The following is a 13,648-nucleotide window of genomic DNA, read 5'->3' on the forward strand; positions in this document are numbered from 1 at the left end:
GTATGAAACTCACATACTCCTTGCATGTGGCAATTCCCAGCAGCTTCTCATGATGTATTTTGTTATCTTAATGGCTGTGGTTTTGTCTCAATTAGCTGTGCGGCACAACAGTGGTTCTGGCACCAGGAAAGGAAGTCAGACTATTAACTTTTTAACCTCATCCTGGAGGAAAATAAAGGTAAAGTCTTTTTTAAAAAAAGTTATTTGTAAATGCAAGTTCATCACAAAATCGTTTTGAATACTGAAACTGATCCTGACAATATCATAGAATCATAGAGTCAATCAGGTTGGAAGAGACCAACCTAGCACCCAGACCTGTCTAATCAACTAGACCATGGCACTAAGTGCCTCATCCAGTCTTTGCTTGAACACCTCTAGGGACAGCAACCCCACCACCTCCCTGGGCAGCCCATTCCAATGCCAATCACTCTCTCTGGGAAGAACTTCCTCCTAACATCCAGCCTATACCTACCCCAGTACAAATTGAGACTATGTCCCTTTGTCCTGTTGCTGGTTCATGGCAGATCAGACCATAGAATCATAGAATCAAGAAACTGTGTTGGGAGGTACCTTAAACATCATCTAGCTCCAACATCTCTACCACAGGCAGTGACACCTTCCACTAAACCAGGTGGTTAAAGGCATTGTCCAGTCTGGCCTTGAACACTTCAAGGGAGGGAGCATCCACAACCTCCCTGTGCAACCTGTGCCAGTGTCTTTTCACCTTCACCACGAAGAGCTGCTTTCTAGTACATCATCTAAATTTATCAGAATCCATTTTTCAGAAAATCAGGATGAGATTTGACAGTAGCTAGTCTCTTTTGATGACTTCAAAGGCCTTTGAAACAGGTCCTTGTAAAAAGAAAGAGATATTTCCTAGATAATTTCCAGGCATTCAAGTTTCTACCTGTAAGTGTTCCCTCTGTTTGGCACAAACTCTTCATTAAATATATTCAGATAAATAAATGTGGATTAGTGTGACCAGCAGAATGAAGAAAGTGACTGTCTGCCCTGGACTGGTGAGGCCAAAGCTTGAGTGCTGGGTTCAGTTATGTGACCCTCACTAGAAAAAGGACATTGAGGTGCTGGAACATGTCCAGAGAAGAGCACCAAAGCTGGTGAAGGGTCTGGAGAACAGGCATGGTGAGGAGTGGCTGAGGGAACTGGGGTTGCTTAGCCTTGAAAAAAAGGAGGCTGAAGGGAGACCTTCTCATTCTCTACCACTACCTGAGTCCAAATGCAGGCGAGAGTTGGCCTCTTCTCCTTACTAATCAGGATGAGAATAAATAGTCTCAAGTTGCACTGGGAGATTTAGGTTAGATATTAGAAAGAAAATTCTTGACTAAAGGGGTTCTCAAAAACTGGAGCAGACTCTCCACAGAGGTAGCTGAATCCCCATCCCTGGAGGTGCTTGAAAGATACAGCGATGTGGTGTTGGGAGACCACATGTGGTGTATGGTTTAGCACCACAGTTGGTAGAGTTAGAGAGCAGATGGGGTTGATGATCTTAAAGGTATTTTCCAATTAAAAAAGTCTTCTATGATCTGTGAAATTCAAGAAAATAAATACAATTATAGAACCACAAAACTGTTAGAGACCTCTGAGTTTGCGGAGTCCGACTGCTCACTTAGAGCTCGCAATCCCACTACTACTGCTAAGCTGCTACCACTAAACCATATCCTTCGGTACAAGGTTTCATGCATGGCATTTCTAAGTACCTGATGGCTTTAATAGAGAGTGACTTTAAGTACCTGAGTTTAGCAAAAAGCTAATTAAATATCTATTAAGCATACAAGTGATCGTTGAAGTGCTGTTTACTGATCCACCTACTCTTCTAATGTCCTGCTGTCTGGAACACACTAGGAAGATTTCTTTTGCCTAAAGTAGCAGATAGAGATTATGACAACTGTCATTGAGGGACTCCAGCCAGGGGAAATAGCAGTACAGAGACTCAGGGAATACAAATTTAATAGTGGAAAATATTGTATATTACCAGCCTGCTCACACAGAACTCTTTATTTACTCATAACTTCAACACAATTATTCAATCTTGATAGATATTTAATGTGCATAATTTATAAACATGAGAATGCCTATATATAACCTACATTTGAGTAGACACACGCCACAAACACAGACAAATATAGACACACACAGAGACATATAGATTTTTTTACTTAGAGGTCATTTTCAGCCTAATTATTTGTATCTTCATATATGTTTTTTGTTTGTTTATTTGCTCTTTTGTTTTCTGAATGAAACCATTCTGTTCTCCACCAACTTCATACCAGAGTAATTCTGCAAATACTAGCAGTCACTTCTGATTTATATAATACCACTTTGTCCTGGAGTCCTGTAAACCCCTAAATTCCTCTCCTGCCGTGACTTCGGGGGAGAGGGAAAGCCGCCTGGTTCCCCCCCCGCCTCGCCTGCCCTGAGGGCGTGAAGGGGGTGAACAAAGGGATCCTGCCCGCACGAGGAGTGCCCCGTGCAGTGCCCGCACTGGGATCGAGCTGGGATTGGCTGTGCGCTTTCACGCCTAAGGTGTGGTAACTCTGCCCTTTGTCTAGAGAGGGTATAAATTGGGGGGCTTCCCGCCTTTGGGGGTTCCCGCCTTGGAGTTCGTCTCGCTTGGCGTTAGTTACTGCCTGGACGTTCGTGCCTGCCTGAGAGCTCCCCCACCTCTCTCGCCTCGCCTTGGATGCAGAGAGATCTTCAAAGACTGCTTCACCTATTGACACCTTTTGTAAGAGCTGAATACCTCTTCACAACTCTTCGGCAGCTTCTGAAAAGGGACAGACCTCACGAGCAAGTCAGCCTGATCGTGAGTTATTTTGGCTCAGCTCCGCTTTATTAGTAAGAAAACCGCTATACTTTAATAGCTAAAGCCTTTTCCAACTTCTGACTTCCAAAATAGTCAGACTATTGATGGTATCCCTGTAGATAATTCTCAAGCAACTCAATCTGCTAATTAAACTAAATTAATCTTTGTATATATAGTTTTGGGGGTGGGTTTTTGGGAAAATAAAATAGCTATTTTTTGTATAAAAATTCCTGACTCGGCCACACATTAATTCCTGCCCCCACAACACATTTACAGGAAGATCAAAACAAGACTTAAGTGTGTAAAAGATTTCAATTCCCCACCTTACTGTTTTTAGGCTCATGATAATAACAGGCTTATAAATATAGCAGTTTATATTTCCAAATTCATTGACTTAATGCTAAATATTTTTTTTCATATTAAGGCTGAAAAACTTAAAGTATCCTTCAGCTTCACTTTATTGTACAGTTCAGTGTTTTCCTTACTGGCTGTGAAATCCATGACCATTAACTGTGCAGTAAATGGTTTACAACAGGTTTGATCTCAAAGTCCTTTTCCAACCAAAATTATTCTATGATTCTTTTCACTTAAGTGACAGCAACCAAAACATCAAAATAATGTGGCGATTGTTGCAGGAAGCCACTGGCCAAAACAAACAATTTGTTATTTCCAGCATCTTTGTTTTTCTAAACCCCTTAATGTCTTTTTATTTCATCAAGTTTCTACAGAAATCTTTCTTTCAGGGGGTAAGCAAATTAAGCTTCTGATTTGAAGATTTTAGCAACCTGTTTTTAATATTAAAAGTAACAACATCCAGGGTTCTTCACTGCTACTGTCAGCTAAAAGCTCAGCAATCATATTATGCTATATACGTAAACCTTTTGTTTCTCAAAACAGAGCATAAACAAGCTCTTTATTTCAATCTAATCACCTTCCTACACTTGAGCATAACATTAGCTCTACCTTCAAGACATCAGAAAAACAACTTTTATACATCATTTCTTGAAGACATTGGACTGCCTAAAGCAAAGCATTACTGGCACAGTAATAATGAGGAGGTACCTGTGGGTGTTTGCTGCAGAATTCTAAGGAGGATGAAAAAGTGCAGTAGCAATGTCAAGAAAAGTGAGTAAAGAAGAAAAACCCCACAGTGATTTCCTAAGTAGGATTCTTATGTTTATTACACATTTTCTAAATGCAAAGTTACCTGCTGCCTTTCAGCAAACACCCAGCCTTGAGAATACTATTTTTTCCCCCTGCTTTACAAACAATGCTGTGCTGACAATAACACAGGACTGGAAGATACATCCTGTTAACTGCAGATTGTGAATGCATGAATATGTTAATAATCACCTCTACTTTTTAAACAGCATTCACTCTGTTCTGCAGAGATATCTTTAGGAGGCAACAGTCTCAGTGTGAAGGTTGCAAAGCACTCATGTCTAAAGAGCGCATCTTGCAGTTGGTCAGTGTTTTGTGGATTGGAAGCCTGGATGTAGGTGATAATGTCAGATCCTTCCTTCTGGAAAACACTCCTATCTTAAGTATCCAGTGAACTCTTTTCCTCAGTCTCAACAGATAGGATATGATCTGTGGTTTGAAATTGAATTGACTGAAACAGTTTCCTCATTTTATTAAACTCTTGGATTTTTTTTTTCTATTAATTGGTTACATTTAAATAGAATATTCAAATGGATTACATCAGAAGAGAACTTTAAAAGTCATTTAGTCCAAACCTGTATTCAATGGGGACATCCTCAACTGCAGCAGGTTTCTCAAAGCCCCATCAAGCCAAACCCTTGAATATCTCCAGGGATGAGGCCTCAGATACCTTCCTGGGAAACCTGCTGCAGTGTTCCACCACTCTCATAGTAAAGAACTTCTTCCTAATGTCCGACCTAAAGCTATCCTTCTCTAGTTTAAAGCCATTGTCCCTTGTCCTAATGCTACATGCTCTTGCAAAAAGTCCCTCCCAACTTTCCTGTAGGCCTCATTCAGGTAGAATGTACCCTTGGAGCCAGCCCCAGCTCTCAGCCCATTTCTTTTTATATCTTGGAAAGAGGAGGGAAGATTTACTCAGTTTACTCTTTTTTCAGTCTGCTATCTAAACATAGAATCATAGAATCAACCAGGTTGGAAGAGACCTCCAAGATCATCCAGTCCAATCCAGTCGACTAGACCATGGCACTAAGTGCCTCATCCAGTCTTCATTCGAACACCTCCAGGGATGGTGACTCCATCATCTCCCTGGACAGCCCATTCCAATGGCAAGTTTGATACCTGGAAATAGTATTTACCATGTAGTGATGTCTTAATCATGTAGTAGATGTTAAAAATAAGGAAAACACCTGAAACAGAAGGTAAAACAGAACACCTAATCTAGTCAAACCTGCTCTGGGGCTGTTTAGTTTGAGAAAGAGAAGGCTGAGGAGAGACCTCATCTCTATCTACACCTACCTGATAGAATATTGGAGCAAAGTGGGGATCAGTCTCTTCTCCTTAGAATCAGGTGATAGAATGAGAAGAAATGGCCTGAAATTGTACCAGATGGGTTTAGGTTGGATGTCAGGAAAAACTCCTTCCTTGAAATAGTGGTCAGGCATTGGGATGGACTCCTATGGATGTGATGGAGTCACCATGCCTGAAGGCATTCAAGAAATATATGGACATGGCACCTTGGGATATGGTTTAATGGCCATGGTGGTGACAGGTTGACGATTGGACTCGATGACTTAGAGGACTTGTTCAACCAAAACAGTTCTATGATTCTGTTTTCTTGGATATTGCCCAGCAGAGAATCTGTTGAGGACACTTCCCAGATGCTTCAGTTTGGAAGACATCTTTAGACATATATCCTAGTGCTGATGACTAGCAATAGGGATATTGTCAGTGACACATTTGTTTCAAGCATTTAATTATAGTTGAATAAGAGCATGACCAAGCTATGTTCACCTTCATTACAACGTGATTAAAGATTTGCTCTAAGAAATAGTCAGGCTCTGCTCTGCTAATTTTGCTTTCTAATCCTCTAAGAAAGAATTAACAACAACAACAACAAAAGCTCATCATTTCTCTGCTCCTCCATTTTAAGGCACAAATAGTATTTGAAGATCAGAAAGTTAACTTTGTCTTCTGTCATTGATGTTACACAAACAAAGTCTTTTCCCATAATAATTTCTAGTGTATTATACATAGTGTCATATTGCTACTGCTGTTTGTGCTGATGTTGTGAATTATTTCTGGGTTTGTGGTTTTTACCATTAGGTGCAGGCCTGTCTTGTAGATTGAGAGAATCATCCATTGCTGTCTCTTTTTCTGGCCTGATTTATTTTAGTTATCTCAACCAGATAATTTCAAATTCATTCCATGCACATTTCATATGCATTCCAATGTAGCTTTACTAACAGTAACTAATTGCCTTGAGGGGGAGAAAAAAAAGGAAGATAAAGATATTATCAGAAATATTTACTTCAAAATGAGAAAAAAATCACACAGAAACTATTACTATATTAATAATTGCTGAGTAACTAAACAATAATGCTAAACAATAACTACTAAGGGTACCAATCTTAGTACCCTTAATATTTTGTTATTAATGATTGCTTTGTTCAAATCAAATGTGAAAGTTTTATATCTCAAATATTTTAAATCCTTTGCACACTGGGCAATTTAGTTAATTAACTCATTCATTAATGCTTTTTTTTTCCAATTACTTTCCAAAATCATTGGAAAATGACTCATATAAAAATGTTTTTCACTTCATGAGATTTTAAATTTAGAAGTGACTGAAGTTTGGAAATAAAAATGGTTTTTTGAGTATCTGTGTTGCCAGTGCAGAAATTTAAAGCCTTCATCTAAAATTCACAGGATAAAATAGGAGTTGCAGGAGGTGTTCCTAGAAGACCATCCCTTGCTCTAAGAGAAAGAAGAACTTTGGGATTAATCTTGAGCATCTGTGGTCCTTGAGATAAGCAAGGGGAGTTCAGGTTCTCATATGCATAGACTTCAGTCCATAAGCACTTAGCCTAATTTGGAATAGCCAGGTGAGAATTTACCTTGAAAAAGGAAAATTTATTCTGTTACAGTAGAGCTGAGCTCAGTGCCCAAAGTTCTTGACAAGGGTACAGAAGAGGTCTTATCTAAACACTTGTGTGGAGACGAATTTTATATTCCTGTCATCACCCTTTAATTCCATATTTCAAAATATTGGCCTTGTATTTGCAAAGTCTTTATATACATCTTCTTTTCCAACAGCATTTAGTATACCCTTAAGTAACAAAATCTTCATATTTAGAAAAAAAAATCCAAGTAGTTTTGGAGAATTCTTGTGGGAAACAGCCTGACTTAAAATGTACTTTCGTTTGAAACCATGATTTTTATACAGGGCTATTCTGGAAGCACCATATGAAATGAAGCTTCAGAACAGGACTAGCTTTCTGCATATGATTAAAGAGACCAAAATTATCTTTCCCTTGGCACATCTGCAAAAGACAGCACTTAAAAAATAAACTCTCTCTGCAGGCTATTGAAATTAAGCACAGTGATCTCATACAAAGCACAGTGCAGCTGGTACCATGGGATGAAGACAGTTGAATCTTTTCTAATGGAAAAATGAAGTCAGACCAAGCTTGCCTCCTTTCTTTCACGAAATATAATTATGCAAACTACAAAGCTCCATTATAGACAATGTTTATAATTCACAACTGTCTCTCTCTTAATTTGAAATAAAGCCTGCTAACGGTTGATGGCAAGCCAACATATTTCCTACAGATGCCACAAACAATGAACAATCAAAAATCTGTTTCTGTTGTTTCTTTTGTAATTACTTCAAATTGTGGGAAACTGTAATAAAAATCAGCGTAATGAACAAACACCATTGGATGTTGATAAACATTTGAGTCTTTCAATTTCAAAGGGAAAAAAAAAAAGGCATACTGACTAGTAGATAAATTAAATTCTTGCTCTGCAATGATACAAAGAATTTGATTTTGTGAATTTTCAAGCCTAGATCATAGAATCATAAAATCATAGAGTCATTCTGTTTAGAAAATACCTTTAAGATCATCAAGTCTGATCATTATCTAACTCTGACAAATCCGGAGCTAAACCATCTCCCTCAGCACAACATCTCTGCCGCTTTGAAATACCTCCAGGGATGGGGATTCAACCACTGCTCTGGTGAGTCCATTTCAGCAAAGAAATTTCTTCTGCTATCATGGAAGGGAATGGGAAAGCAAGGAGCCGACTCAATGTGAGTGAGGCTATCCAAGCAATCTGCGGTTTACTGAGAGCATCAGACTTCAAGTGACAAAGCACATGCTTTTTAGTTAGGGTGAGAAAAGTGAGCACACACAGCATACAGCATGGTACTGTTCACTAGCATTTGGTGCATCTAGATCATAGAATCATAGAATTATAGAATCATAGAATCAACCAGGTTGGAAGAGACCTCCAAGATCATCCAGTCCAACCTAGCACCCAGCCCTATCCAATCAACTAGACCATGGCACTAAGTGCCTCAGCCAGGCTTTGCTTTAACACCTCCAGGGACGGTGCCTTCACCACCTCCCTGGGCAGCCCATTCCAATGCCAATCACTCTCTCTGTGAAGAACTTCTTCCTAACATCCAGCCTATACCTACCCTGGCACAACTTGAGACCATGTCCCCTTGTTCTATTGCTGGTTACCTCGGAGAAGAGGCCACCCCCCACCTGGCTAAAATGCCCCTTCAGGTAGTTGTAGACAGTAATAAGATCACCCCTGAGCCTCCTCTTCTCCAGGCTAAACAGGCCCAGCTCCCTCAACCTCTCCTCATAGGATTTGTGCTCCAGGCCCCTCACCAGCTTCGTTGCCCTTCTCTGGACATGTTCCAGCACCTCAACATCCTTCTAACCCTCCCTATTTGCAGTTACTGCTGTAGCCATTTAGTGCACCTAAGTGTTGGAATTTGCATATTCCTCCTATTTCCCTCCTGCTCTGGACACAGTCCCACAGAAGCTGCTTATCAGCAGGCTCAAAGATAAATTCCTCTGAGCTTCTCCACACACAGTGCTGTGGTTTACTGCAGTTCCAATGCTCAGACCTCACAACCAAGGCTTGATTGTACAAGATTCTAGGGGCTCATGCCCCCTCTCTTTCAGCCAGTTCCCAACAAAATATCCGATCTAAATCTGCCCTGATGCAACTCGAGGCCATTTCCTCTCATCCTATAACTTATTTCTAAGAAGAGACCAACAAGCACCTGGCTCCAATCTCCTTTACAGGTAGTTGTAGAGAGGCAGAAGGTCTCACCCCAGCCTCCTTTTATCCAGGTTGTATTTTATGATACAGATTATTTTCCAGTTCTGTTGATTTATCTAATATGTCTAAGCAGCTTGTGAATTTCTGCTTTCTGTTTAGACAGTGTTATACATAATTAAAACAGAGCATTGCAATAATTGAAATGATGAATTGTTGTTTCCAGCAGAACGATGAAAAAATGCTTCTTTCTACTGTTCTGTGGCTTATGAAATTGTCAGGCATGTAACTGTGATTCTACATTGGACTCTACTAAGGCAATCTTTTTAATAAATTAAGGTTTTATCAATCTCTTTGTGTTATTGCATGAGTCTGGATGTCTTTACTACTGTGTCTGACAGGAAAGCTAAAGCTAATTTATTAAAACCAGAAGGAATAAAAGAGTTCCTAAAAGTCAGGGAAGAAATGTAAATTTCCTGTTTTAAGAGAGTTTCTTCTTGGTTAGATAAAGCTAAGCCAGATAACTTATAGGGAACTTGCTTTTTAATTTCTTATAGATCTTTGTCCTAAGGAAAGAAATTAACTTTAAAATGATGCAAAAATTTCAGTGATACCTTTATTCATTGAGATGCTCCAGAAGTGTAAGTCTTTAACTGTTACCCTTCTCCCACCCCACCACCCAGTTTCCAAGCCACTTAGCCTACTAAGCAGGTAATTATACTTGACAATACTAAGAAGCTGAATAATTAAAAATCCATATTGTGTTAGCATTTTACTTACTTGACTCCTACCATTACAGAAAATAAAATCTGATGTGTTCTAAAAATAGAAAAAATAAGGGGTCTTATTGTTACAGTGGTTTGGGTTGGAAGGCTCCTTAAAGATCCTCTAGTACCAAACCCCCCCGTCATGGGCAGGAGGGACCTCCCACTAGACCAGGCTGCTCCAACCTGGCCTTGACCATCTCCAGGGTGAGGACAGCCATATCTTCCCTGGACAGCTTATTCCATTATCCTACCACTCTCATTGTAAAGAATGTCTTCCTAATATCCAGTCAGTCTCAATCTGCACTCCTCAAGCTTCAATCCATTCCCTCTCGTAATATCACTACAAGCCTTTGTAAAAAGCTGGTTCTCATCTTTCTTGTAGCTCACTTCAGATATTATCATAGAATCAGTCAGGGTTGGAAGGGACACCAGGATCATCTAGTTCCAACCCCCCTGCCATGGGCAGAGAAACCTCACGCTAGATCAGGCTATGTAGAGCCTCATCCAGCCTGACCTCAAACACCTCCAGAGATGAGGCTTTGACCACATCCTGGGGCAATCTATTCCAGAGTCTCACCACCCTCATGCTGAAGAACTTCTTCCTAACATCCAGTCTGAATCTACCCATTTCTAGCTTTGTTCCATTCCCCCTAGTCCTATCATTACCTGACACCCTAAAAAGTTCCTCCCCAGCTTTCTCGTAGTCCCCCTTAAGATACTGAAAGGCCACAATAAGGTCACCTTGTAGCCATCTCCTCACCAAACTGAACAGTCCCAACTCCCTCAGTCTCTCTTCATAAGAGAGGTGCTCCAGCCCTCTGATCATCTGTGCTAGTTTGAAGCAGGGTAGAATGTTTTGGTGAGGAAAAGTAGATCATAGGCTGTGAAAGGGAAAACAATGGTGATGTCTACTCCCCTCACAGTCTCACTGAGATGTATGGGAACAAGAAGGGTAAACACTAGATAACACTTTTGCCATTTTTGTCTTCACTCTCGGGCTGGGCTTTGACTGAGCTGCATCTCCCTAACCTCACCTGCCACTCACTTTGCTTCTTAACCTCTTGTCTGAACCTCTATTCTTCTGTAGGACTGGGGTAAGGTTGAGAAGGGCAGGGAGGTGCAGGGGTGGTTGAGAGCCCCTCCTGGGGACTCAGGTTTCTGGGAGGGGAGTTGTGTCTTTGTATTACCTTTTACCTTGTATATTTCTGTATATAACTGTATATACTGTAAATAGCTGCTTGTATATTGTGCTAGCTGCAAATAAATAGCTTCATTTATATTCCCAGAGCCGGCTGAGTCTAGTCTGGGTACCTTCTAAGGTGTGGGGGGGCGAGTAACACCCAAACCACCACATCATCCTCATGGTCCTTCTCTGGACATGTTACAGCACATCCATATCCCTCTACTGGAAGGCTGCGAGAAGGTCTTCTGGAGCCTTCTTTTCTTCAGACTGAACAGTGCCAATTTTTACAAGGTCTGAACCTCATAACAGATATGTGGCATAAGAAATCTACAATTTGAGGTATCAAACACAAATTAATGATACATTTTCAACACATTTGTTGTTTGCTATTTTTTTTAAGCTTCCTGGAATTTCTTTCCAATGCTTTGTCAGTGTAGATGAGTATCGACTCTTCCGAACTCTGTAAGTCAACAACAAAACTAACAAGAGTAAGAGCAAGAGCAACAACAACAACAATAATAATAATGACATTTAAGGCATTAAAACATCCTGTGGACATCAAGTTCATTTTAATCCTCTCTATCAAAAAGCCTCTGCCTGACATATTTGCAAGCTGTTCAATTGTTATCTTCTGTCTCATTTTCAAAACTATGGACAGTCAAAAGCAGAGAGGCTAAATGTTAGTAGATTATTTCATTAAGAGTTAGATTTTATTTTCACACTCAGTTCTTGTGTGGTTTTACAGATCAAAGGTTTTTTTATTTTATTTTTACTTGTATTATTACTTTTCCTTATATTCTTTGGTGACAATGTGACAATGCAATATGAACATTTATACCGACACCTCTGACAACCACTAATATAATTTCATGATGTGCAGGTAGAAGGCAGATAATATTCAGCCAGTCTGACCTAGAATATATCTTGACATTTTCTTCCAGGCAGAAGATTCTTTTTTTGTTTTGCAGACAGATGTCTCTTTTATTGAATTGTCTCCATTACAGCTCAGTCATCAAAGAGTCAAGACAAGAATTAACATCAACAGAGTCCTATGTCAATATGCTATAAGACTTCTGGATGAAGTGGCCTGGACAATTTTGAACTGCTAAACAGGAGCACAATCCTTCCATCATTGCTTGTGACATTGTGTATTAGAGGTATTTAGGAGCCATTAAGAAGAAATATTAGCAAATTGTGAAATATTCTGGCTATATAATCAACCTGATTTTTCGGGAGATCATAGAAGGACGTCTGTCTTTCATTTTGTACAGATTGGGAAGTCTTACTGTTGCATCACAGATACTCAGAGCTTGAGATACCTATTTCTATACTTTTGGAATCACAGAATCATACAATGGTAAAGATTGGAAGAGACCTCTGGAGATCATCTAGTCCAACTTCTTGTAGTAAATCAGGATCACTTAAAGTGGGTTTCCCAGAAATGTGTCCAAATGGGCTTGGAAAATCTTCAGAGAAGCAGATTCTACAACCTGGTCAGCCTGATCCAGTGCTCTGACACCCTCAAAGAAGAGAAATCTCTCCTTAAGTTCAAGTGAAAGCTGTGTTTTAGTTTATGCCCTTTGCCTCTTGTCCTGTCACTGGGCACTACTGAAAAGAGCCCAGCCCCATCTTCATGACCTCCACTTCTTAGGTATTGAAAAGCAGTGCTAAGATCCCCTCTCGATCTTTTCTCCAGGTTAATCAACCCCAGGTCCCTCAGCCTCTCCTCCTAAGAGATTCTCCAGTCCTTGCAGCATTTTCATGTGTTGCAGATAAGAAAGCTGCAATGAAATAGCAACTTTTCGTCTCACATAGGATAAGAGACTTGCTGACTATATGATTTTTTTTTCCCAAATAGAGGTAATGATGATTTGACAACTGCAATGCATTAGTGTGATGAGTTTATTTTAAGCTTCCTAGGCACAAGGTGGAAAGTTTATTACAGTTTTCAAGTTTTACCAATCTACTAAATATAGACAGAGGAGAAAATATGTCCATGTAGGGAAGAACAGTGTCATGCTTCATTTCACTAGGTTTCACCAGATATCTCAGAATGTTGAACTTCTACTCAAAACCTTGCCTGGTTTTGAGTATGTTTGTTCATTGCACAACTTTATCTTATCACCTTCAGTGTAAGGAAGGCATTTATAACAGTGAGGGTGAGGAGACACAGGAACAGGTTGCCCAGGGAAATTGTGGATGCCCACTCCCTGGAAGTGTCCAAGGCCAGTGGCATGTGGGGATGTGTTCTAAAGTAACCTCATCTAGAGGAAGGTTCTCTGCCCATGGCACAAGAGTTGGAATTAGATGATGTTTAAGGTCCTTTTATACCATTCTATGAATTTCGAACTCTATGAAAGTGCAGCTGATGGTAATTACTAATCATCTGTCCCACTAATACAGTTTTGTTAATTTGTGTCTGAGTTATTTTTCATGGTTTCATTTTTTCTTCCCCAACTGTATGTTTCCCCTCTATGTTATTAATGTTGCTATGTGAAGATTGAAGCTGAAATAAAATGCTCACCCTCCCAGCAAGCTCACATGAATAGCTGCCTGAAAACTAAGCTGTGTCTGAGATAACTTTTCATGTTTATTGTATCATGAAAAATATGGATGAAAAATATCTTCTGCCTGGAG

Source organism: Pogoniulus pusillus, chromosome 9, assembly GCF_015220805.1.
Source record: "Pogoniulus pusillus isolate bPogPus1 chromosome 9, bPogPus1.pri, whole genome shotgun sequence".
In the NCBI taxonomy this organism is placed as follows: Eukaryota; Metazoa; Chordata; class Aves; order Piciformes; family Lybiidae; genus Pogoniulus; species Pogoniulus pusillus.